Source organism: Prionailurus bengalensis, chromosome F2 (genome assembly GCF_016509475.1).
Source record: "Prionailurus bengalensis isolate Pbe53 chromosome F2, Fcat_Pben_1.1_paternal_pri, whole genome shotgun sequence".
In the NCBI taxonomy this organism is placed as follows: Eukaryota; Metazoa; Chordata; class Mammalia; order Carnivora; family Felidae; genus Prionailurus; species Prionailurus bengalensis.
Window position 1 is genome coordinate 73102161 of NC_057353.1, and position 27654 is coordinate 73129814.

The window sequence follows — 27654 nt, forward strand, 5'->3', positions numbered from 1 at the left end:
GCAAGCGGGATGCGGGGCTGGAACTTGTGAACCGTGAGATCGTGACCTGAGGCTGAAGTTGGGCGTTGGACTTTCAACCGACTGAGCCACACAGGCGCCCCGGAGAACCGACATTTTTAAGAGTAGACATTGATAGCTACCGCCAGAGAGGGGGTGGGGGTGGGCAAAATAGATCAAGGGGATTAAGAGATGCAGACTTCCAGTTGTAAAATAAATAAGTCACAGAGATGGAAAGTACGGTATGAGGAATACAGCTGATAATATTGTAATAATGTTGCATGGTGACTATGCTTATCGTGGCAAGCCTTGGGTAATGTCTAGAGTCGTCAGATCAATATGTCGTATGCCTGAAACTGACACAGCATTGTATGTTAACTGTATTTCAATATTAAAAAAATTTTTTTAGTTGATAGTTGGTGATTGAGTACGTGTAAGGGACTCAAAGATCATCCTGGCATCCAGGTTGATGGCATCTTCCTTCACTAAGATGGGATATACAGGGGAGAAACGTGTTAGGGTAGAAAATAGTACATTCATTTAGCCTGAGTTTCATGTGCCTGAACAGCATCGAAGAGGCGCTTCTAAGAGGCACAGAGCTGGCAGATGTATACATACGCCATAACCCAGCGGCAAGGTTTTGGTCAAATGTAAGTTTGTCGATATCCAGGGTGTTTATGGTTGCAATCAGCATATTTACGATTCACACACGTGGGAGACGTATCAGGGACTGAGGTTTGAGAGAAGAGCAGAATAACAGGAAATCGTGAAAAAGGCTGAGAAGGGGTAGCCAGAAAGCTTGGAGAAACCACTGGAAGGATGTGGTGGCAGGGAAGCCAATGGAAAAAGTTGTTTCAGGCGGGAGGCCCAAGTCCATGTAAACGAAGGCAAAGAATGAAAGCGGTCATTGGATTTACGGCAAGGAGGTCAGTGGGGACCTTGGTTAGGACAGTGTAAGTGGAGGGTGGTCCAGATGCTCGATTTCAATGGATTGAGGAATTTCAGCGAGGTGAGCGAGTGGTGAGATAGTAAACATAGGTAAGTTGGCTATACCCTCAGCAGTTGGAGGATTATATGGAGTAAAATGAAATTATGTGTGAGTTGGGAGAAAATGCCCATAGCATCCTATATTGGCCTCTGTCATTGAACTTGCCTCATTGTATTTGTGTCCATTTCTGCAGCGTTTATCTGGGAACTTCTTTTTTTTTCTTTTTAATTTTTTTTTGTAACGTTTATTTATTTTTGAGACAGAGAGAGACAGAGCATGAACGGGGGAGGGGCAGAGAGAGAGGGAGACACAGAATCGGAAGCAGGCTCCAGGCTCTGAGCCATCAGCCAAGAGCCCGATGCGGGGCTTGAACTCACCCTAACGATCTCAGGTGAGATGGTGACCTGAGCCGAAGTCGGAGGCTTAACCGACTGAGCCACCCAGGCGCCCCTCTGTGAACTTCTTAAGAACAGGACACTGTTTTGTCCTTCTGAGCATCCCCAGGCCCCTGACATACCGCTGACGTATTCTGTAACAGCAAGATTGTTAACAGTTCAGCAAGATTTTGTTAAAGGCTGCTTAATAACGGAACGAACAGGAGGGAAATATCTAGGGTGTTCTTATGCCAGGATATGCCTTTTCGTTGAAAAGAAATAGCTATCAAAAAGCAAAGGAGGTCGCCCAAGATTTTCTTTGCTGGAAACTGATGTCTTTATAGCAAGAGCGATGAATTTTCATTTCTGGATGTTCAGGGCCTAGCGCCATGCCCAGGGCATAGCAGGTGCTGCCGAAAGGCTTCTCACTGTAAATAGCAGAAAAATGACAGAACAGACGTTGGGGGGAGAGTATACGTGTAGCCTGAATCAGACCTGGGGAAGAGAAGATTCAGAGGCTCACAGTCGCTTTGTGCAAACATTGGAGGGCCAGTCAGGGACGGTGAAGCATAGGTGTCTTTTCCATGGCCCCAAGGAATGGGTCTAGAACAAAGAGAGGAAGTCAGCAAAGTATCAGCCAGCAACTGAATTCGATTCTGACTGCTCTCGTCTAGGTAGCCTGCTGATTGATCACCAGTGTTCAGATTCCTAATGTATAAGTAAGTGTATGTTTAGTCCATAAAATTTATTTCCTTTGACTTCGTTTCTTTATGTTTCTATAATAAAACTTTTCATGTCATTTGTGTTCTGTTGACAAAAATGCTTTATAAGATTAAAGTGTAAAATAGAGTTCTATTCAAAGTATACAAAATTAGAGTATATTTCCATGAAACGTAGGCTAAATGCAAGCTAAAATGTAAATTGCATTTCCATAAGATGAAAACATTTGAGAAGTTAAAATTATTTTGCATATGTTTCTGAAATGTGGTTTTTTTTTTAAAATATTGCTTATTGCTTTTAATAATTAAAATGGAGGGGAGCCTGGGTGGCTCAGTTGGTTCGGCGTCTGACCCTTGATCTCGGCTGAGGTCATGACCCCAGGGTCGTGGGACTGGGTCTTGCATTGGGCTCTGCACTAAGTGTGGAGCCTGCTTGGGGTTGTCTCTCCTTCTGCCCCTCTCTCCCACTCAGGCTCTCTCTCTCTCTCAAAGAAAAATGAAAACATTAAAAAAAATTAGGTTAAAATGGAAAATATAATGAAAATTGATTAGTATCGAAACTTTTTGGCAAAATTATTCAAGTAAAATTAGTAACTTTAATTTTTAAAGTGATTTTTAATGAAAACATTTTTAATGTGATTACATTCTTTTATAAATGGGTATGAAAATAGAATATTCACATTTCTTGCTTTCAGTGCCCGTCGAGTTGCCAAAGTATTAGGCTAACACTGCACTCTGTTACATCTAAGCTTAAGAATATACAATTTTAAGCAGAGAGGTGCACTGTTTAATATCGCAAGGTGTTTCTCGGCTGATGTGTGCCATGATTCTGAATCCTCGGCTAATTCTGAGTACCTCTAAAACCATAAATTGGAGGACAAAGAGATTCCCTCAAAATGGAGGTTTGGCTTTCCTGGGAAACTGATGCCCAAGGAAACTGAGAACCAAGGACTATTGCGTTCATGAGGGCAACATTGAGTTGCTTATTTTTTCTTTTGCCTTCCTGAACGCTTTCGCCTCTCAGGTCCTTCTTGCAAAGTTGCATCCGCTTCCATTCACACATCTTCCTAACATTTGCACTTGGCCATCGTTCATTTCAAGAATATACGGTAAGAGAAACGTTCCCTTGAGGCCTGAGCCGTGTTAGACACGGGAGCTGATGTGTAGGTTTATGGGTTGTGCTGTGTAATGGCCGAGTATCAGATCCCAAGAGACAAGGGTGTGTGTATGCGCTTTAATACATTTCCTTTTTGGGGTGCCTGGGTGGTTCAGTCGATTGGGCGTCCGACTATGGCTCAGGTCATGCTCTCACGGTCTGTGGGTTCGAGCCCTGCATCGGGCTCTGTGCTGACAGCTCAGAGCCTGGAACCTGTGGCAGATTCTGTGTCTCCCTCTCCCTCTGCCCCTTCTCTGCTCGTGCTCTGTCTCTCTCTGTCTCTCAAAAATGAATTAGGGAAAAAAAAAACGCTAAAAAATTGTTTATTGATTTTTTTTTTTTTGCTTCTTGTGAAGTGGTACTCATGAAATCTATTTGAAATAATTTGGACAGCACATGCAAGCATGAGAAAGAACGTAACAGTCTGAATCTCACTTCCCTCTGACGACCTCTGTGTCCACTTAGCTGTGTGTCCGTCCTTCCAGGCTTCTATTTTCTCTGTGTAAATGAATGTATGCCATCATGGCTATGCAGCTCACGCTCCTTAATAACCTACTCATTTTGCTGAACAAGGGCCCGTAATGATTTCTTGTATCATTAGTTTTTCCTAGATCATCCATCTAATAGCTACCTGGCTTTCCATCGCATTGATATGCCTTCGTTTATTTCGCTGGTCTTGCGTTTCGGACCATTTCTTTTCCCACTGGTTTTTGGCAGTCACATCCAAGGCCATTTTGATCGTACACGCTGATACGTCTTCACATGCTTAATTATTTATTTAGAAATAGGATTTAGGGATATTATATTATGACTATAATATAATTATGACTATAAATTTATGACTATATGTATTATGACTATTATTATGACTATATGTATTTTATATATTGCCTTATTACCTTCCAAACGGACGTAACTTTCCAACGATTCTCTGTTAGAGTGGCCACCCTGCATCTCTCCATTGCTGTGATTATTGTCTTTAATAATAAAATCACTTAGCATCTCAAAAAGGAAGTTACCGCTAATTAAGTTGAAGCCATGTTAATATTGAGTAGCGTGTGGCTCAGGGGAAACACTAATTTTTCTCATCACTTTATCTGATCCCCATGGAACTTGGAAAAGAAATCACCACTCTCATTTTTGTTCCCCGTCAAAATTTCATGTCCAGACTCGTCCTCTCCTTACACCCCGAGCGAGGTTGATCTCCACCAAAATGTGATAACACGCTGTCTGGCATGCCTCTGTCCGGGCTTCCGGGCACCTAGACCTGTTTGGACCGTGCAATAAATGTGCGATCGGTTTAAATAAGAGGTTTGACCATCCCTAAATTATACAAAATATACCAGCAAATTCTCGGAACTGCCTTTAGCATACGTATTTTTAAAAGGTCAGTTTTCGTACCTAGAACCTTGACGTTCTTTCCCAAATTCCTTTTGCTATGATCAAAATCAGTGTTGACCGAGGTGCTGGGCTGAGCTCTAAGATGCTTCCAGGAGGACTTTGCCTGGTAACGTACATACGGAAAGGGGAGAGAAAAGTTTACTTCGGCTCTGAAGGTTGGCAGGGAAACAGAACGCCACCTGCTCCAATCTCCGGCAACAAGAGTGGGGTTTTTGCCATGCAGTCCAAGCACCCTCCGTGCTGTATCTCACGTGGTCTCACATAACGACCTGAAAAAGTGGGTCTCTTATTATTTCCATTTTACAAATGAGGAGAAGGAGACACAGCCAGATTCATTATCTTGCCTGCATCACGGAGCTCCCAGGGGCAGAGCCAGGTGTGAACTCAAGGAGCTCGATTCCAGAGCCCATAGCCCCGACCACTTCGCTCTTTGCCCTGGTGGTGGAAAGTGAACTGTGTTTTGAGGCAGCCAGGGAGACTCAAGTTTGATCCCAGCTCATGGTCTGTCTCCTTTATCTGCCCTCCAAGCTGTGCTGTGTTCTAGAATGTATAGATTGGTTGTGTGGAAAGAGAAAAGAAGGAGGGCGTAGAAAATGGTCCAAGAAACATGATTAGCAAGTTTTATTTTATTTTATTTTATTTTTGTCATAAGTGACAGTACCTCAAATATCCCTCAACTCAGTCTCATTTTGCCTTTGCGAAACATTCTTTGCTCCGTTACCTTTTTAAAATAACGCTCCTTTATTTATTTTGAGGGGGGAGAGAGACAGAGAGAGCAGGCATGAGCAGAGGAGGGGCAGAGAGGGAGAGAGAAAATCGTAAGCGAGTTCTGTGCTGTCGGCACCGAGCTGTGAGGTCATGACCTGAGCTGAGATCGAGAGTTGGACACTTAACGGACTGAGCCACCCAGGTGCCCCTCGATTATCTTTTAGCAAAAGAAAATAATAGCTACGTGCATCAGCTTTACATAAATCATCCTGGTCCATTATCACATATAGTCTCACTGCAGTTCTATGACAAGGACGGCAATGTTCTTGTCATCTCCAATTTATGGAGAAGAGAACGGAAGAGGTCAGGAGGACCAGGGGACCCGTCTAGCATGATAGCCACCGCACGTGACTGAATCTGTGTCTTGAAAACAGGTCATCTGACACCAGCGGGAGAATGTTTCCACCGCAGCTTCCTTCCACTTCTCACATGACGTATTTTCCACCCTTTCCCTCACTCCTCTGACTTCTCTCTTCTGGGTCACAGTGGTTGTCAATAACCCTGTGGAGGTGGCCGCCACTGGATGTACTCCTGCAGATGCGACTTCCTGGTACCACATGTCCTAGACTGTTCCTTTCATGGTGCTTGGGAGGAATGGGTTTGAGTCTACGCTCCACCCCGGAGGTGTTGGGTGACATCGAATTGCTTTATTTCTCCAGTCCTGCATTTTCTCGTTTGAGAAAGAGAGGGCTGTACGAGGCCTTCTATATTCTGCTTTTCCTGAGGTCCATAGCCCAGTGTTGGTCTGCAAATGGCCACGTTAAACTGCAAAGGCAGTTAGTTATATTCTATGCAGATTATAGACTCTAATGCATAAAACTTCCATTTGAAAATGCTATTGCCAGGCCTAAGCAGCGGTGCTAAACTTGCTGCCCTAAATTCTCTTTGCTCTAAGGAGGCTAAAAGGAGGAACCCAGAGTCCTCTAATCTCTTGTAAACATGAGCTGGTGGACAGGTTCTTGAGGGTTGCTCTCTACCATGTGGTCTCAGGTTTGTTCCTTTTGAGGTTCTGACCGTGGCTTTAGTTTCTCAAGATCAAAACCTTGGCTTTATGCGCAGAACGGTGACAGGCTTTATTAGTAAGTGGGTAGAACGAAAGGAGATCCTTTTTATCAAGAAAAATTAGTTCCTCCGTTAGAGAGAATTGTTAAAAATCCAGAGCTTAGGAAGGCAATTGAAAACACTGCCTGTGCCTGGAATATGTGGCGTCTAGAAATAATTTTATTTAGGAGACCGAGAAGGAAGTTGAATATTTTAACTAGTATTCTTTCGTCTCGCCATCTCCAAAGGAGCAACGGAAGAACGGAACTCAAGCACAGGAAGATCATGTCAAAGCAGAAAGACAGCTCCTTAGGAAAAATGTTAACCTCTTGGAGGAACATTCAGGCAGATACGAAAGGGAAATGAGTTATTAAGGGCTGTGATAAGCAGATATGAAAGGTAGAAGTGGCTTCATCAAGGTGTAATTGCTGTAAAAGAGGGCATTAGAAAAGAAGCCATTTTAGTTGAATTAGATCCAGAAAATGTGACAGGTGTACAAAGAAATAGAACACAGGGAAAGAGGCAAGATCTAGGAAGGCAGCCTGGAATGAATGTGGCGGCCTGCTGGGAATTACTGAGGGCGACCACGTAAAGAATTCACACCAGGAAACATTCCCTGAAGACTGGGAGAGACAGGTGAGCGAGGCAAAAAGCGTGGACAGACGAGAAAAATCAACGGAATACGCCAAAATGAACTTTTGGATCAATTTCACGGCGACATGGCTATTCCAGGTGGGCTGGTAGCTATCGTCTAAACCGGTAGAAAACACGCTCGGTGTATTTCTGGATTTAGGACTCTACGGCCACCAACCAGAGCTAACTCTCCGCCTTTAAGCTATTAGACTAATCACATGATAGTACGGATCATCTTTATTTTGATTAACTCATTGTCAACTGATGAGTAACATTAATTATATCTTCAGAAAGCCTTTGCCGTGTAGTGCAACATTTATCACCAGCGTGATATCACGTCCATAGTCCCCGGGATTAGGTGGGATATGTGAGGACTGTTTTTGAATCCTACATATCACAGCACATACTGAAGGGAATCTAAGCAGAACAATGAGAGATTAAATCTAGCCTGGGCCAGATATAGACTGATAGGTTACCCCCTCCCAGGTGGATTGATTTAATTTAGGAAATGATCATGGACAAGATTTGTTGTGTTAGAGGCGTCCCGCAGACCCAGAAATTATTAATTGCCTATCTCTCAGAGTGGGAAACCCTAGGAGATAAACATTTAAAGGGTGGTGTTGGACGAATGCACATTTTGGCCAGAAAGCAGAGGGAAAAAATTCAAAGGAAAGAAGAAAGGAATTCAATTCTTGTAAGTAGCAGGACTCCACTGTTGGAGAAGGAAAGGGGGCCAAGCCATGAAGCAACGAAGTAGTTAGAATGCTCAGTGGAGCATTCGTGTGCGCCTGGGCAGAAAGAGAGAGGAAGGAAATGCCAGAGGCATAATTTGCTGCTGTAAAAGAGGACACGGCAGAGAAAAATGCTACTCAAGACCAGGATCGTTCAGGCTGAGCACAGGGTGACGTGAGGGGGACCATGACAGAGGTAGTGGTCCTCATGAGGTCCCTGGAAAAAACATTTTTGAAGCATCAACAGCAGCCTCGGTTCTGAAGTGGGCAGAAGGTGGTTTTTAAGTGGAAACAAATATTTGGATGAGGAGAAATGTAGGACGCCGATTTCTTAAGACCTAAGTCCATGGCACGTAGTGAGAACTGCCACCTCAGAAATTAAAACGCTTGCTCACCAAGATGATGTAGCGGCTGCGTTACGTGATATCAGTTCCATGGGGGGTGTCCAAACATCAAAATCTCAACGTGGTCAAGGGAATCAAGGGCATCTGAAGAGGTTCTGAATTAAGAGGAACTTCTGGAGTGCCTGGGTGGCTCAGGTGGTTAAGTGACTTCAGCTCAGGTCATGATCTCGCAGTCTGTGAGTTCGAGCCCTTAGTCGGGCTCTGTATTGACAGCTGGGAGCCTGGAGCCTGCTTTGGATTCTGGGTCTCCCCTTCTTTCTGCCCCTCCCCCACTTATGCTCCGCCTCTCTCTCTCTCTCTCTCTCTCTCTCTCTCTCTAAGAAACAAATAAACATTAAAAAAAAGGAGGAACTTCCACCAGTGGATATTACTATATTTTGGTAGAAGGCAGGAGTTTTATAAATGCAGCCCTTTAAGAAGGTGGGTTATATAGAATGGTGGGATTTTAAATCCCCCCCTGCCGCGTTATGGAATATAGGCCATTAACACTTGATGGAATATTTCTCCTAAATGAGTCTGAGTTCAAGATCATAGACTCTGGGCAGCTTAAATAGACTGGTTAGCCTCACAGGGAACCTGACACTCATGTTTTTCAGAGTCTCTGAAATTAAGCAACCCGAATAAAATTAAGTGATACAGAGGCTAGAGATTTATGCTTTCTCAATTTTGTGGGTGTACTGTAGGTGCCGAAATAATATTTTCATCTTTGTTAAGTCTTTGGATTCCTTATGAAGGAGTGCTCATCAGAGATTTAGGGTTGGACTTCATACCAGTTTTGAGACCCTGACAGAAATACACTCGTTACAATAAGAGAGCCCACAGCGTAGATGCTAAGGGAATCCCTCCCTCACCAGGCATCAAGAATCCTAAGAGAGATTGTGAGGAATAAGACGTTAGAAAGTATTTCGATTTATTTAGATTTTGCTCAGAATTTTTTGGACTTTGAATTTTCTCTGAGCATGACAATATTTTGTTTTAGGAATTAATTCCTTTGCATTGTGACATGCGAGGACACTTGACCTTTGAACATTGGTTTCTTCCTGTAGAGCTGGAGAATCATTCAGGTGGCCATTTGATCTTTACTGCAGAACCTCTGATGAGCTCTCATGGAGAAGGAGACTGGACATAATTTGGTAGAATAGGGGATGAATTTTTCAGTTTTAGGTACAACATGGCCTTGGAGTTCATTTAAGTAATATCTGTCTGACACATGTTAGGACTGCCTGCCCTATCGCGGAGGCAGAATGGTTACAGCTAACCCATAGGACACCCCGAGGTGTGATGGTTGATATTGAAGGAGTGGCTTGATGAAGAAGAAAGCAAGAATTACTTGATAGATTTCCGATCTTCTCTCACAAGGGGTTGACTGTACCTTGGGGTTCCTGGGTTAATGGTTAAGCACTACGAGTTAAGATTTAAAAAAAAAAGCATTTTGAAATGTTGGAGGGAGACCTCCTTTACCCTGGCCTTTTGCTTTCTGTGAAAGGATCCCCATTAGAATCACGTTCCTGGCCTCTCGCTCCACCTGTCATCGCTCCCTGTCTCCAGCCAAATCAGAAGAGGGCTAAGCTATCTGATGGATGAATTTGGGAGAAAGAATTTGGAATGCATGGCTTACCTCTTCTGGGATCTGTATGCCTTTCCCTTAGGGAAGCCTTCTGACCTTCTCTCTCTACAAATCGTTACCTTAGTGGAACAGATCCCACCCTCCCGCTGCAAGGAGAGTCTGCAGGTTTAGGAACTAAGTTCATTTCAGAGGGATGTAACTAAGCACATTTGACTACTCATCTTCAAAGGTAGCTGTAATCCACGATGAGGCTAACATGGTTATCTGTAGGTATTGCCTGCTTTGAAGTTGCTTTCAATGCATTGACTGAAACCCAATGGGTACAAAAACACTAACCAAGGAGCAGAGGTCTGGGTGCTAAATCTAGCCTTGCCTCTGGCATGCTGCAGGTTGCTGGGGAGATCACGTCTTTTCCCGAGCCTGATTTGTCTTAGATGTACAATGAAGAGGTGGGACAAGATGCTCTCCAGGGCTTCTTCTAGCTTTCATATACTACGGCGTTAATGGGAGAACGCCAGCACGGGGCATGCTGGAGAATGCCAGCACTGCCCCCGCAAGGTGGCGTGGGGGGCAGTTCATATTTGCAGTCTGAGTTGCCTTATCAGTTGACTTTGAACCTCATAGTTGTTGTCCGTGCATTGTTGATAGCTTGCTTTGGGGAACTGGCTTCCCAAACCGTGGTGCCACTTAATCACCAAATATGTAGCCAAATGATCACTGCTATTAGGGTCAGCCTAGCTGGAGCTAGTGAAATGGAAAATAGAACAGAACCTTTTTTGGTCTCCCTACCATCTCATGTTTAGATATTTCTGATAATTAAAAGTTTGATAAAGGAGTCTTCCCCCCCCCCCCCAAGAGAAAGAATAAAAACGCTGCCAAAACCTCCAAGTGGGTTTTCGAATTTGGCTGGATTTAAGAAGGATGTCTACAAGTTTAAATTATCTCTTTCCCTTACGAATTATTTTAGGGCTGATATTCCTGCCTCCAGTCCTCATGATTTTGTGTTTTTCTCTTTGGCTCTCTCTTCCAGCCATCCTCTCTCTAGAGTCACTGTCTGTCTGTCACTTAATCCCCTTTATATTTCCAATCACCATAGCACTTGGTACCTTGGCAATCTGCTTTTTATCCCAGCATGATGCAGAGGGAGCGGATTTGGGAAGTTGGAAGCTGGAGGCAGAAAAGCCAGGATTCTGAAGCTTTTTTTTTTTTTTTTGCATGTGATTTTTCTACGGAATGCAGTTGGCCAGGTCCGCATAGACGTAGAACCTCAGGTGCTTTGCATATTCTGTTCCCTGGCTTTGGAACGCCCACCTCCACTTTCCCTTTTCTTCCCCCTCTTGCGTCTCCAGTAAATACTCTTCCTGTTTTCATCACCTATCTAAAACCCATCATTCATCAAGTCCCAGCCAAGAAGTCACTTCTGCAGGAGGCTTTCCTGGACCTCGGTCTGTCTGCTTCCGCAGCCCCTTAGTGATGGTCACGTTTGCTGTCGCCTCTCACTGCTCTCGACACTGAGGCCCCTGGAGGCTGGGATTATGCCTGCCTGGCTCACCACTGTATCGCACGTTCTAACAAGGTGCTCGGGACAAAGTAGATGACGCATAGGTATTTACTCTGCAATTTATTGAACAAACTAATGAAGGGAGGTGTATGTTGAAGGCACATTCACCTCTCCCGACGTTTCCTTCCATGTGAAGAGATTTTTCGTGACGGTGACAAGGCAAGTCGTGACCCTTCTGTCACTCCTCTTTATGGGAAGAAGAGTGGCTTCTTGAATGTGGGACAAGGAAGAGCATGCATACACAGCTCAGCCTCCCTCCTAGGAGCCCCGTGTCCACAGCACACAGAATTACTGCTCTGTTCCTCCCCCGCTCTGCATTTCAAAAGGGGTATGTGGTTGGCCTGCCTTTCGAATTAGGAAGCCCTTTCTTGCCAGCCGAAATTCAGTTTTCATCGGTAACAAGGCTGCCGGAAATCCCTACCTGTCTTCTTGTTTGTCTAATGTTTTAACTGGCTCGGATCATGAGTGGAGCAGAGAAGGGATTATTTACCGGACCCCTCCAATCACAACAGAAGGCATGAGATTTTTAGCTCACAAAGGGAACGTGGATTTTTAGAAAGTTAGAAGCGGTGCTGTCGTTAAGGCGAGGCCTTTGAAAAATATTGTGCCAGGAGCTAACGTGATTGGTTGCAGCAACCTGGCGAACAGTTGTTGGGGATCTGCTCAGTGTAAAGGGTGGCACTTGACATTGTGGGGGGGGGGATATAGAGACGGATGAGAGCTATTCCAGGCCTGCTGAAAGCTCACAGTCTATCAGTGAAGACAGACACATACATAAATAACGTTAATTCAAAAGCAAACTGTGATAAGTGCTGTCATGGGGGAATAAACAACACCCGCGGAGTTTGAGAGAGAGAGAGAGAGAGAGAGAGAGAGAGACTAATTTAAAATAAGTTTAAAATAAGGGTAGGGGTGCCTGGCTGGCTCAGTCCATGAAGCGTCCGATGATACGGCTCGGGTCATGATCTAGCGGTTTGTGAGTTTGAGCCCCACGTCGGGCTCTGTGCTGACAGCTCGGAGCCTGGAGCCTGCTTCGGATTCTGTCTCCCTGTCTCTCCCTCCCTCCACCGCTCACTCTGTGTCTCCCTCTCTCTCTCTCAAAAATGAATGAACATTAAAAAAATAATAAGATCAAAATAAAGGTGGTGGGAACGTTTGTGACAGAGAATGGAATTTGAGCTGAGCCTTGAAGAAACATGTTGGAATGTGTTGGAACATGTTTAACCTGGGGCCTAGATCAGGGACGGGGGATCCCTGGATTCCCTGGCACGGAGCAGGGAAAGGCTTTGAACTGTGGTTAGTGAGGGGTCATACCTAGACGGAAGGTGCCACAGTGAAAAATACTCCCTAAAGATCCTCTGTCTGTTGAAAGGTAAGCAAATTGCATGGGGTAAATTGGTGGGCACGTTGTAACAATCTGGGTTGGAGAGTTCTTTGCCTTTTAAAGTTCTCTGAAATGTTCCCTCATAACCATATCTCACTCTCCTATCCTTCCACCTGGACTAAAATAGAGTGTCCTATGGGGAGCCCCAGACAGGTGGCCTTTGCACAGGTGCATGGATTTTCCTCCGAATAATCCATCTAAATAGGATGCAGCTCCTCTGAGAAGCAGATGTGTGTGTATGTGTGTGTGCATGTGCACCTGCTCCATCTATCCGGATGGGGAAGGTGTATTTCTCTGGTTCACCACCACCCATGACCCTTGTCACATGTACCAAAGTATAAGAGAGAGACCAAGCATGGGATCTCTAAGAGATCAGAACTACCCCCAATCCCCAAGATTCAGGCCTCCGATGTACCTGTTGTCCTGAGCCGTCCAACTGCTCTTATCTATCATGCTGGACATTGGTTTTACTATCCAGCATCTAGCGTTTTCCCCTTCGAACAGTGTCCTGGCTTTCCTAGTGATGTTTCTTCTCTCCAGGGGCAGTGGTTCATTCAGGGACGGGGCTGGGGCCTCAGCCATCTCATTGGGAAACCATCCCGAAACTTGATGCGACTACCATGAAAGTACTCTTCTCTAGGGTCGCTGAGCTGGTAGGATAGGAACTTAGAGCCTGCTCACGCAAGGAGGAAGCCCGGCTGGGAGAGCACAACGGAAAGCAGAGCGTAACCACGGAGAGAGAAAGACGTCGAAGGATAGTATATGCACACTTGTATTCAACCAAACACGGAGCCAAATACATTCCTGGAATTTTAAGTGACACGACCTAACTCTTTCCTTTTTATGGCTCTAGCTGCTTTGAGTTAGAGCTCTATCAACCGTGACTGAAAGAGTGCCCATTCATTCACCCTAATGGAACAACACGTCTGAGAACTCTCTTTCATGTCTTTTCATCTTATGATGTGCTTCTCTCTTTTCATTTTATGATCCCACTTTCATCTTTGGATGCCAGGCTGCCCTGGCTTGTTTCTGGACTTCCTATCCAGGCAAACAGTGACCCCGGGGCCATGCGCCTTGCTCCGCGTCCTGGGAATCCGCTGAGGGCTGGAAGTGGACTTAGGTTGGCCTGCGAGCTTCTGCGTGTAGAGTCAAGGCAAACACAAACGACCGGTATCCGGGCTCTGAGTGGAATCAGACCAAGTGGACAAACTTGCAGAGGCATCAGGTTCAAGTCCTTTAGTGACCCAGGCGCTGGGACAAGAACTAGACACATAAAGACAATTTAATCCAGGATGGCAAGGCTGAGGATAGTGTCTGAGGGTTGGGGTCTGTTTTGGGAACAGAAAATGGTGACTCAGTAGAATATTCCTGGGGGATTTCTCAACCAATTTCCTGGAGTGGTAATTAAGAGTCAATTTTGCAGAGATTTGAAAGCCAGACTGAGTAGTTGAGAATTTATAGTAGGAGAAACGGATCTTCGTGACTGTAATTCTGGAGGCGATGTGCAAGGGACGAGTGACAAGGAAATCCATTAGAAAGCTCCCTCTGAGGGACGTCTGGGTGGCTCAGTTGGTTAGGCGACCGACTTCGTCTCAGGTCATGATCTCACAGTTTGTGGGTTCGAGCCCCGTGTCGGGGTCTGTGCTGATGGCTCAGAGCCTGGAGCCTGCTTCTGATTCTGTGTCTCCCTGTCTCTCTACCCCTCCCCCGCTCACACTCTGTGTCTCTCTGTCTCTCAATAATAAATAAGTGTTAAAAAAAAAAAAAAGAAAGAAAGCTCACTCTGATAGGGGATGACTCTGGCTTTGAGCCTGGGTGACTGGAGACAACTGGCATCATACCTAAGGAGAAGGGGGTCCACAAGGGAAGCTGGTTTTGCAGGGTAAAGGGAGGAGATTTTGTTAGATTTTAGGTGTGGAATTGAATGTATTGAATGAATTGAACCCAAAGACTTGAGGATCCAGGCAGAGTTAGGGGTCATCCCCTGGAAAACAAAAAGCGAGGCCATGCGTGTGACTGATTGTTCTTAGGGAAAAGTGCCAAGAAAAATCTGCCCTTCGATTCACTTGCTTTATGGAAGAGGAGTGGTAATCCATCTAATCGACGGCACATAAACTTCAAAAAATATACAGTGACTTAGGAGGAAACAGCGAAGCCTGGAACGGGCTCTAATTGGCTGCGTGGAAGGATCCCCTTTGGGGAAGGTATTCAGAGCTTTGTTCCAGTTCATCACGACAGCAAAGCCGGTCTCCTCCAGAAGACCACACACAAACTTGGGCTTTGGAAGCAATTGGGGAAAATTAGAAAAAAAGGCCACTGCCACATAGAAGGCATCATTCACATTTTTATCTTTTATTTGCAACTTCGTGGCAGAGCGCCTTCCTGCAGGAATGGCGGCTGACAGATTGTATCGGGCTTGGAAGGAATGTGTGGACCACTTACTGATGTCAAGAAAAGAAATGTTGTGTTGCAGGCAGAAGAAACGACTGTCGGGGATTATTTATCATTGACCTTTCCTTCTCTCGTGTCCCTGGATTCTGTCTGTTATTAAGCCCTGACAGGGTTTCTTTTCTCTAATGTCTCTTGGAGCAGTTTGTCAACCCAAATGTATTATGCACCTACTGTGTGCCAAACTATACCAGACAATCTAAAGAGAGAGAGAGAGAGAGAGAGAGAGAGAGAGAGAAGAAATGATTTCTAACTTCAGCTTACTCAGAGCCAAGCAAGAGAACCGATAAAACACAACCCTCTTGCTGGTGCCTCCAGGAAACCAATGCTGTGTTACAGGTAATGATGGACAGATGCTTCCCATTTTGGTTGACAGAAAGGATTTTTCTCCCAGGAAGTGATATTTCCTATGTGATTTGTGATATGACCAAAAATATGAGGAAGAATATTCTAGAAACATGGGAGAAGCGCATCCGGGTGGGGGAATAACATCGGATAATATTACTTTATTAACCCATTCAGTCATAACCGCAACTTATTAACGTCCCAGACATGGTACCAGGCACTGGGAATCAAGAGATAGATGAAACGCATGCGGAGCAGTGATTGTTATTTTTAGAATCCGTTCTCTATGCCCGAGACATTAGTCTTACACATTTCTCTTTGTCTTTCTTGGATCCCAGTTTCTGTTGACACTTAAAAAACATATAGACCATTCTAGTATCTCTGATGGCTGACCTGAGCCCCTTTGTAACATGAGCAAACCGTCTCACAACGAGAGCATTGTGTGGTAGGGCGTTTCATTCACTTTTTGCAACCTTAGTGTTTTCTGTCTAGGGAACTAATGATCTCTCTTTCCCAGGCAGGGGACGAGCTGGGATGATCCTTGTAACTTCGGATACCCAGAGCAATTAGAAGGCCTCCAGCTACGCTGCCTGGAGAAATGTTCTGATTTCAGTGCTGTCACATATAATCCTGCCTTGGTCAAGACGAAGCGGTGTTTGAAATGACAACATAAGCCCTCTGCCCCATGTGGCGGATGTAAAAATAGACCCATTGCTGCCGGGAGTGCAATGGATATTACCTTTCAGGTTCTTGGATTTTCCGCTTTTCTTTTCCCAACTTCCTTCCCCACCCCAGCCTGAGAGCCTTCAATACACATAAATAAAGTCCAGTCCAGATGCTAAGAAACAGGCATGCTCTGGGCTGCCCTGGGGCCATGTGCCGTCACGGTCGTGACTCAGTTTATCATTTTCCAGTAGCCAGGCCAAGTAAGTCTGGGCCCGGAGACACCGTGAGGAAGCGCAGCTCATTCTGTCAGCCTCTTCCTTCCACAGGGGGTGAAACCGAGCATCGGACTGCATTTTAGAGCAGACTGACCAGATGTTGTGACATCGCATGGACACAGTCCCATGTGACTCCTCGGCCACCCAGGCAGACGGAAGCACCTCCCGTCCATCAGTTGTCAGCCTCACAGCACCTTCCTGGTGTAGTGACAGAAACAGATGTGTCTTCTGACCTTCATCTTCCTTGTGCTCTGGTTCCATTTTTCTTCTAGTTGGAGAGGATTTATTTCTTCAAACTCAACCTTGAATCGTTTTCAGGCTCTACTGATTCCTTCTGTGTCCTCTCTCTCCTATCCAGCCCTGCTTTCCCTCCTCACTCTCTCTACCAAACTCAATCATTTGTTGCCTTATATCAAGACGTGTTGCCCAACTGCTTCTAGAAACTATCCCCTAATCCGTACTTCCCATGGCCTCTACTGGGTTTGCATCTTCCTTATTAAAAATGGCCGATGGCTCCCATAAACGCCACATATTCAGGATGATTCAGAGTCCGCTGCTCTGCCTTTCTCCACTGACCCAGTGCTTCTGATTCCACGTTCTGTGCTTGTTATATCCATACTAGGGAAGACTGCCCTCTCTGTCCAAAGCCATTTGTCTGGTTGCCTCTGTCCTGTCTTTATGGTGCCCTTGAAACCAGCCCTGAGGGACGGCCAGACCAAATGCCCTCAGTGTTAAGAAGAGGCTTCCCCTTCATCAATCTGGCAGAGTCCGCTTGACTCTGTATGTCATATATCATTGTCCTAAGCCTCCTAATATGACAGTGATGCCACAGGCATTTCCCTGGATCCAGAGCAGTTTCCTACAACCTGGAGGAACAAAGTAGCTTGAGTTTGGGGAGGGCAACAGGAATTCCAATGACAACTATTTCAAGAGGCAAGAGAAAGTTAACTTTATCGAGTATCAGGACTCTCTACGCCGGGAGCAAAGCACACCTACAACCCACTTTCCACCTCCCCAGGACTCCGATTCAAATGGTTATTTGGGGGGGTGGGAATCTGGCTGTAATAAAAATCAAGAGCGATCTTTAAGAGGAAAATAAATGTGGAAAGATCTTATGAAAAGATCTCATAAAATCTAAAAATCTCTGCCTGATTTTGGGCAATGCTTATTTGCAAGATGCCTCATATATATTATCTCATTAAATCTTCACGATGACCCTATTGAGTACATGTCGTGTCCTTGTCGAGGACAAGGACGCTGACGCTCAGCCCTTAACCAAATCCATTCAGGTTATGAATAAAGAAGCCGGGATTAAAGCAAGACTTAAGTAATTTCCATATCAGTATAACCTCCAGTGCCACCTTCGTGGCCACCAGGGACAGCCCCAGCCCATCGTTCATTAAACTAATATAACAAATAGCTATTGAGCACCTCTGATGTCACCATGCCATGTGTAAGGGGTCAGGCATTCAGTGGTGAAGAAGGCATTTTTTAGGCATCAAGAATGTTAACGTTCTCACTAGGCAATTGTAGGTAAGAAGAGATATGCAGGCAATTAGAATACAGAACGACAATTACTGTGATGAGGTAAACAGCATGTCACGTACAAGTGATGCTTTTTGGAAGAAATGGTGTCACAGTGGACACTCGAAGGATGAGTAAAAGGGAATAAAACAAAGGCCGAGTAAAGAAGATCTCAAATGAGCACAGACGCATGAGAGTTACTGGAATGCAAATATACAGACAGGAGGTAACAGAGACCCGAGACTCAAAGAAGTGACCGAAGCAGGCAGTTTTTATATCTTTTAGAGAAACGATACATTTGTGAAGAATTGACGGGACAGAGGAGTTTGGGCTTGGAGTAGCAAATTAGTGAAGAAGTAACAAGGCTTGTTTTCACAGTCTTCTTGGTCCTAAATCCCCTGTCTCTGATGATAAGGGCGTCTGTCTCTCTCCTGATACCCAGAGGGCATCTTTCACATGGGAGACTCGTTTCCTGCTTTCAGGGGGACAAAGGAGGGACAGTTGTCCTTCTTGAACTGGCTGTTTCTTAAGTTACTATAATTCAAGATGATCAATATGCCAAAGCGGCATATTTGGGGGCAGCCTGCCCTGAACCCCCATTCACAGACAAGTGCTGATATGAGTAGAGTAGTTGTCCTGGAGAGAAGTGGAGATATTTGGAAGTTGTGGGAGGCAGATTTGATGACAATTGCCCCAGAGAGTTGCCTGAGAGCGTAGCCAGGTAGGATGCTTCCTTGCTCCTCTTGAGAGCTTCTCGATGAGATCTCTAGGCCTGGGAGCTGGGGGAGGGCTGGACACTGTCCTCCATGAGATGCTCAGAACTCATTCTCCTGCCTACTTCTGCCCTTGTAGAAGTCCAAGCCTATCTTCTCCGCCAGACTCTGAACTCCTATCCCCTTGCTGATTGGTGTGATATTTTACCCTCCCCTACCACTTCCCAACTCAATTCTTTGAAGCATTCCATTGTGTCCCCTGAGGTCCCCAATCCTTAAGCAGTGCATTCCTTATCTTTAACCTCATTTTGGAATATCCGTGAATACTTTCCTCACCACTTCTCATGGCGTCTAGCAAGGTTCCCGAAACACAACGTGTGCTTAACATATTTGTTGAAGGTGACATTGGAAGCATCTAGACCTTTCTGACTTCTAGTGTCTTAGACTGTAAGCTTGTAACTGAGGCAAGCAGGGGAGTGAATGTATCATCTATCAGGTGGGACGGTGGGGAGACAGAGTTCAACTCAATGTGGTGGGCAAGGGGGGGATGGCTGCATTTTGGGCATGATCCAGGTGAAGGACCTGGGGGTTCTCACAGGTAAATGTCAAGGAGGTAGTTGGTATTTACTAGAATGTGGAATGGAGGTCTGGACTGAAGCAAGGATTTGGGAGTCGGCCATCCAGATGGTAACTGAAACTCATTAATCCCACCCGGGATTTTTCCTTTTGGTGCCAAATAATGGTACCGCCCCTCTTCATGGACACAAACTTTCTGACCACAGCCAAATGGTCCGAACTGGGAGAGCAGCCCTCCGGGTTGAGAACACCAGTTATCTGTGTTATTGAAGGATGGTTTGGAATGTGTCAAATGGCTTCTGGAGAACATGTGGTGAAAATCATAGTGTTAAAACAAGATTTGGGCTCAATGGCTGTAAAAGAGAATGGCTGCTTCCGTGGATGTTGTTTGTATGGAGCTCCTTTTATGGACCAGGCACTTTACTACCTTATTTCACTTAGTCTTGGCAGATGCGAGGTTTTTACACGTGCTTATGGATTGGAATGCCCTTCTTCAGTCCAGGAAGAGCATCCAGATCTTTTTTAAAGTTTTAACGCGACAACGTAGAACCAAGTACCTAACACTTGAGATGTGCTCAAGAAATACCCGTTCACTGCCTTCTATTTTAGCCATCCGAGGTTTTCGACTTTAGAGTTACCCACGGGCCTTATACCATAGCAACTTCCAGGCAGATGAACGTGACTTTCTTCTTTCTAGAAAGAAGAAAGTCACGTAGGCACGTACGTCTGTGTTTTTGTAATGCTCAGGCACGTGGCTTGCACCTCACGTTACCTAGCGAGATAGGTAAGCTCTGCTATTAAGAGGTAAGCACGCATGGGCGGAGTCAAATTGGCGTCAAAGCGATAATGTTCATTCGATAGGTCCCAGTATGTGTAATAATAGAAGCGTCTGCAGGAACAATTAGTCTTTTTAACAGCTAAGCTGGACACTAAGGAAATCAGCACAAATATGGGAAAACTTGGGGTAGCACAATTCACATGCAAACACACACATTCTATATACAGACTTTCCTTGACTATGGGGCTGTGTTCCAACAAGCCCATCATAAGTTGAAAATATCCTAGATCCCAAATGCATGTGATACGCCTAACCTACCGAATATCAGAGCCTAACTTAGCCTAACTTAAACACGCTCAGAACACTTAGTTTAGCCTACAGGTGGGCAAAATCATTCAACACAAAGCTTATTTGATAATAAGGTGTTGACTGTCTCCTGTAATTTATCGAGCACTGTGCTGAAAGTGACAAACGGAACGGTTCTAAGTGTACCAGTTGTTTATAGTCATAATAGTTGGCTGATTGGGGGCTGTGGCTCCCTGCGGCTGGCCAGCATCACGAGAGAGGACTTTACTGCCTGTTGCCATCCCGGAAAGGATCCAAATTCACATTTTGACGTATGGCTTCTGCTGAATGGCTATCTCTTTTGCACTATCATAAAGTTAAAAGTCCTAAATAGAAACATCGTAAGTCAGAAACCATCTGTAGAGACATGGACCCATCTGTCAATCTACCTGTCTCATACCAGCCGTCAGAGTATATCATTATTTGTTCTTCCACATCCTGCTGGAGACAGGGATTAAAAAAAAAAATTAACGTTTCTTTATTTTTGAGAGAGAGACACACACACACAGAGTGAGTGGGGGAGGGCCAGAGAGGGAGATGCAGAATCTGAAGCAGCCTCCAGACCCTGAGCTGTCAGCACAGAGCCCGACGCGGGGCTCGAACCCACGAACCGTGAGATCATGACCTGAGCTGGAGTCTGATGCTTAACTGACTGAGCCGCCCGGGCGCCCTGACAGGGATTTTGATTTACAGATTGTTGCTGCGTTTTTCATCCTCTCCTTTCAAATGTTTGCATTCAGAAATTAAAAATAAATCCAAGGGAAGCACGTATTGGTTTTAATTTTCTGAGATCCCTGAGGTAGTGGTTGGATCTAGGGATGAGGGATGGGTATTAATTTGTTTTCAGAGCTTGAAGTCTACTTATCTATTTGTAACAAACTGCAAAAACATTTGTGGACGCTTTCCCTAACGTTTGGCCTCTCTCTTGCCTTGTTTCCCCCTCTGTCTGAGTTGGAAGGTATTGAGTTCTAGAAGTGCAGAGTTCGAGGGGAACTTGGAGATGTTTTTGTGCAATTGCTTATTTTAAAGAAGAGGACACTGAAGTCCAGAGAGGGAGAGTGACCTTTCCCAGATCATAACTACACAGTCGTAGAGTCTCTTAATTCCTATTCAGGATTTTTTACAGGATGTAACTAGTATTTTCGCTGATGCTGCTACCTTGCTTGGTGTGAAACCTAGGATCCTCATATGCTTTTTTTTTTTTAATGTCTTAATGTTTATTTATCTTTGAGAGAGAGACAGACAGAGCAGGAGTGGCGGAGGGGCAGGGAGAGAGGGAGACACCGAATCCGAAGCAGGCTCCAGGCTCTGAGCCGTCAGCCCAGAGCCCGACGCGGGGCTCGCACCCAAGAACCGTGAGATCGTGACCTGAGCCGCAGTCGGACTCTTAACCGACTGAGCCACCCAGGTGCCCCACGATCCTCATATCTTGATCCATCCCCCCACCCCGTGCCAAGATTAGGTATATAATCTGAAGCCACGGTGACCCAGTCTTCAGCCCTCTCACCGGTGCACTAGCACACCAGGAAAACTTTTCTCCAAGCCTTTACTGCTGCTCTTGCTTCTCCCTAGACAACCCCCCGCCGCCTCTGGAATATGCAGGGTTTGCTCCCTCAACACCTTGAGGTCTCTGTCCAGATGTCAGCCTGTCACTGAGTCCTTCCCCGATTAGCTTATTCAAAATAGCCACGCTCTGAAGTAAGTGGTGAGGATTAAGGAGAGCACTTGTCATGATGAGCCCTGGATGGTGTAGGGACTTTGAATTGAATCTTTATATTGTACACCTGAAACTCATACAACACCGTCTGTTAACTATACTTGGACTAAAATTAAATGATGACAAAAAACGAAACAAAAGAGCCACTGTGTCCCCAGAACTCCTCATTTGTAATTCTCTGCTTATTATGATATTGCAGCATATTATACTTGTTTTGGTATATTGTCTGTCTTCTCCTGAAGGGATGTAGATCTCATGAGGGCAGGGTTTTTTGTCTGTCTTTATCTTTTGCGTAGTACCTGCAAAAGTGCCTGGCACATACAGAACTCAGTAAATATTTATTCAATGTGTGAATGAATGAATGAATGAATGAGTGACAAGCTTCTTATCAGACTATACTGTATTTCAGTGTCCTCAGTGGCCCTAGCACGCCCGACACTATGGCCATAAGGAAATTAGGTGGGAGGGGCTCCTGGGTGGCTCAGTCGGTTAAGCGTCCGACTTCAGCTCAGGTCACGGTCTCACGGTCCGTGAGTTCGAGCCCCGCGTCGGGCTCTGTGCCGACCGCTCAGAGCCTGGAGCCTGCTTCCGATGCTGTGTCTCCCTCTCTCTCTGCTCCTCCCCCGTTCATGCTCTGTCTCTCTCTGTCTCAAAAAAAAAATTTAAAAAGGAAAGTAGGTGGGAAACTACTTGTGGAACATGTGCAAAGTAGCAGGTGTATTCTAGATGCATTCACATGTCTTCACTTAAACCATACAGTGACTTTAGAGGCAGGATTATTATCCCCATTTACAGATGAGACAACCGTGGGTCAAACATACAAGACACCAGCAGACAAAAACTCGTCCCTGGTAAGCATCGGTAGTAAATGTTGGAAACAGAACCTGTACTCTGTTATGTCTTTTGCCAGAAGTTATGTCATCGGATGTGCTTCCTTCTCTCCAACGTACAGCCCACTGGTAGGAACAGTTAAATGAATCCCAAATTACAACATCTTCCAGACTGTGGCCCCTGTTAGTTGCACACATGCCGCAATGGGGGACAAAAGCCCTGTCCTCTCAGATTGAGGCGGGCAGGGTTATAAAGACTTCCCAGCAGAGCGACGAGGAAGTGGAATTTTGCAGTTGGGGCACGAATCAGGCAATTCAGCATTCCCTTACAATTTGCTATCTCTTTGCTATTAAGCAAGTTATGTTGCCCCTTTGAGTCTTGGTTCTCTCATCTATAAAATATAGTAATTTCAGCCCCACACGTTTGTAGGGCTCATGGAATTACATGACACTTGTACAATTCCCAGCACACTCCTTGGCCCAAGGCAAATGTTCCCAGGTATTAGTGTTGTCTCCACAAGGACAAACAGAGTAAAGAGAGCTTGCACCAAGAAATTAGTTTTCCCTGGAAAGATGTGATTTAGTTGGATACATCCTTCACTTTACGCCATGGGCTGCTTTGAGAGTAGTTTTCACAGGTGACTTCCAGAAATTCAAACTCGAAATAACTTCATTATGGGCCCATGCTACTGCCCTAAGGCCTGAAATAAAAACATCTAACGTCTTCTTTATCTGATGCTCACAAACCCTTTAAAGGGTAGACAGAGCCCAGATGTTCAGCAACTTTTATTGCTTACGCTGCCGTTTATACAACTCTGATGAGACTATTACAATCCAAATGTCCCCGTGCTTACCCCAGGAAAACAGAAGGGAATTATCATTTCTGTGAGCGTTCCGAGGGCTTTGAAACATTTTTCATCACCAAAGTATAAAAGGGAGGTAATTTTCATTTTATTTGTTTCGTTCTTGATTGTTTCTTCCTCTCTTTTGTGGGGGGGGGGGGGTTGAATCACAAAAGAGAGTGTTGCATATCGAATTTGGCTCGGTATTAACACAAAACTCTGTCCTCAGCTTGTTTTCGGAAGTCCACCATGGCATTGTTTCCTGGACTGGGTGGTACAGTGGCCAGGTCTTAACTAAGGTTAAAGTAAACATTGGCTAATGAGATCTGGTTTTGCTGTTTAGTTTTTATTTTATAGCCATAAACCCAACTCTGCAATCCAGCTAGACTTGGAGAGGAGCAAGGAAAACACGGAACCCACAGGACTGCAGTGAGGCACAAAGATGACAGGATATTCTTAGCAGATGGGGGGTGAAGGGGTGCTCCCCCGTGCTACAGAAGGAATGATCTGGTCGTTGAGAGAAAACACAAGTCAAACTTATTAGATTTGTCCACAGTCAGCAATGGTGATCTTCTTACTGGTCTTGCCATTCCGGGATCCAGGGCACTCCATGGCTGTCACAATATTAATGCCCTCTGTCACCTGGCCAAAGACCACCTGCTCGCCATCCAACCAGTCCGTCTTGGCAGTGCAGATGACAAACTGGGAACCATTTGTGTGAGACCCAGCGTTTACCATGGACAAGGTGCCAGGGCCCCTATGCTTCAGGATGAAATTCTCATCTCAGATTTCTCCCCAGAGATGGGTTTACCACCAGTGCCATTATGGCGTGTGAAGTTACCACTTGGGTATGTGAATCCTGGAATAATCCTGTGAAAGCAAGAAACTTTATAACCAGATTCTTTCTCCTCAGTGCTCAGAGCATGAATTTTTTTTCTGCTGTCTTTGGAACTCTGCAAACAGGTCAAAGGAGACGTGGCCCAAGGGCTTGCCGTCCTCGGCGATGTCGAAGAACAGGGTGGGGTTGACCACAGCTGGGCAGCGTGTGGGTGGCTCTGGGGCAGCAGGGTGTGCAAGGCCAAGGTCTGGTTTTCTAAACTCTTGCTTCTGAGCAGAAGAAAATGCAAAGACTAAAATAAAGCAATCTGGAAAATTCCAATGTGGATTCCAAATCTCCCACTCTGTCCATATCCCCAAGCTGCTGTTCTTGGAGGGGAGTCTGAGCAATGTTGGAGCTGCTTTGAGTGCAAAATACTGTGCTCTCAGCTTTGGCATGGACCCGATCTTCGATCTTTCCTTGGTGAGAATGAACTGCCTACATCTGGAGCACCTGCTTGTGTGTTAAAGTGAAGAACCATGGTCCAGCTCTAGGTAAGCTCTGCATCAGTGGCCCTGGGGATGTAGCCTAGGAATCCATTTTTTTTTCTCCTTAAATAAGTTCCTCAAAGTATTCTTACTCATCCTGAAGTGCACAGATCGGTTAGATGTGTGTGCACACATCTGCTAGTTTCCCAGCAACTGGATAGAAACTAGTTTGGTTCGGTTAGGGAAAGAACCCCCCTCCCCACCGTACCAATCACCAAAATTAAAAAAGAAAGATGTTTTGTAAAAAGCCTGCTCATCTCAAAACCTCCCTCGTCTCCTGCTTTTCATCTGTGTGGTGTTCTCTCTCTCGTGATTACAAAGTGTTCCAAATGGTTGCAGTCATTTTGAGCATGTTCCCTGAGATCATATCTCTTCCAAGCTCCGGGGAGAAGAGGAGGTCAGAAATAAGTTCCTGAGGTGGGAGCTCGCCTTGCAAGGATGCAGCTCTCTGTAACTCTGGCCTTGGCCTCCTTTCCTTTAAGCAACTCCTTCCCAGCTTGTTTGACTCTTTACCCACAACCCTTCAATGCTCCCAGCTGGAATTAGTCACTACGCCCTCTCCTAGCCAGTGAAGCTCCTTATCTAGTTTGCTTCACTTATTCCTGTCTCCCTTGCAATGAGTTAAATCAAAGGAAAAGTCATTGGCGTCGTGCTCTCTGAAGCATTTGCACATACGTGACCTCAGCACTCTTCACAAGTTGGGCATTGGAATGCTTTCTCCTTGGTTTACAAAAAGATGCCATGGCTTCAAAGATTAAGTGACTTTCCCAAGATTAGGAAACTAGTTAGAGGTAGAAACAGAACATCTTCTTATAACATTGTTGTGTGTGTGTGTGTGTGTGTGTGTGTGTGTGGAAATTATGGAGGCTTATGCCTATCTCGTTAAACCACAAAATTGTTTAAATTAAGCAGCTATATGTACCAGAAGCATATTAGATACTTTGGAATATAAGAATATCAGCAGAGTATCTTCCATTATGAAATTTACAGTCTTATTAGATCATAAATCATAAAAAACCAACTTTCACCCTGGCTATGGTCTGAATGTTTATGAGCCCCCTCCCCACCTTAAATTCATAAGTTGAAATGCTAATGCCCAATGTGGTGGTATTATGAGGTGGAAACTTCAGGAAATGATGAAATCATGAGGGCTGGGGCCTCATGAACAAGATTAGTTCCCTTATAAAAGAGTCCCCAGACAGCTCCCTTTCCCCTTCTGCCACACAAGAGCACAATGAGAAGTCTCCAATCAGAAAAGAGCCTTCACCCAACCACGCTGGCACTGATCTTGGACTTCAACCTCCATGATATTGTTTATAAGGCATATGGTGTATGGTATTTTGTTATAGTGGCCCAAACAGACTAAGACAACCCTGTAGTATAGGTATTTATCCTTTTCCCCCTCAAACAAAAAAAAAAGTTTACTTATTTTTTTTGAGAGAGACAAAAACAGCACAAGCTGGGGAGGGGTAGGGAGAGAGGGAGACTCCCAAGCAGATTCCATGGTGCCAGCCCAGAGCCTGATGCGGGGCTCACACCCATGAAACCGTGAGGTCATGACCTGAGCCCAAACCAATAGTTGGATGCTTAACTGACTGAGCCACCCAGGTGCTTCCCTTCCCTCAAATTTTTTAAGCATCCATATATTTGACACCACACCAAGAGCACGTAATTGAAAAACAAAATAACAGTATAGCACAACAAAGTAACTGCCATTAAGAATCTAAATGCTGGGGCGCCTGGGTGGCGCAGTCGGTTAAGCGTCCGACTTCAGCCAGGTCACCATCTCACGGTCCGTGAGTTTGAGCCCCGCGTCGGGCTCTGGGCTGATGGCTCGGAGCCTGGAGCCTGTTTCCGATTCTGTGTCTCCCTCTCTCTCTCTGCCCCTCCCCCGTTCATGCTCTGTCTCTCTCTGTCCCAAAAATAAATAAACGTTGAAAAAAAAATTAAAAAAAAAAAAAGAATCTAAATGCAGAGGAAGAGAGATCGACCCACTAGATGAGCCCTAGGGTGTGTTACATTGTGGCTAAGACCTTGTTCTTTGGACACATACTTCTTGGATATGTTTCTTGTCTTTACTACTTAATACCTCTGTGATCTTGGGTGAGAACTTCTATGTGTTATAACTTGATGACTAAATAAGTATGTAAAGAACTTAAAACAGATCCCTGGAACAAAGTGCTCAATAGATGTCCGTAACAAGAGCAACAACGATAAAAAATAATGCAATGTTACAATTATTACTTAACTTTAAGTCTTTGGCCACATTTGGGAAGATATTAGCCACTATCTCTTTAAAATATTTTTCTTCCTCGTATGTCTTCTCTTTTCCATCTGGAGCTTAGCCTTTTTGATCTTAACCGTCCTGAGGCTCCTTTTCTTTTTCAATCATTTTCCTTTTCTGTTGTTCAAACTCCATAACTTTTATTGATTTTACTGATGGTAGCATGAAGTTTACTGACTTTTTCTCTATCACCTCTAATTTGCTACTGAGCCCATTCAGTGA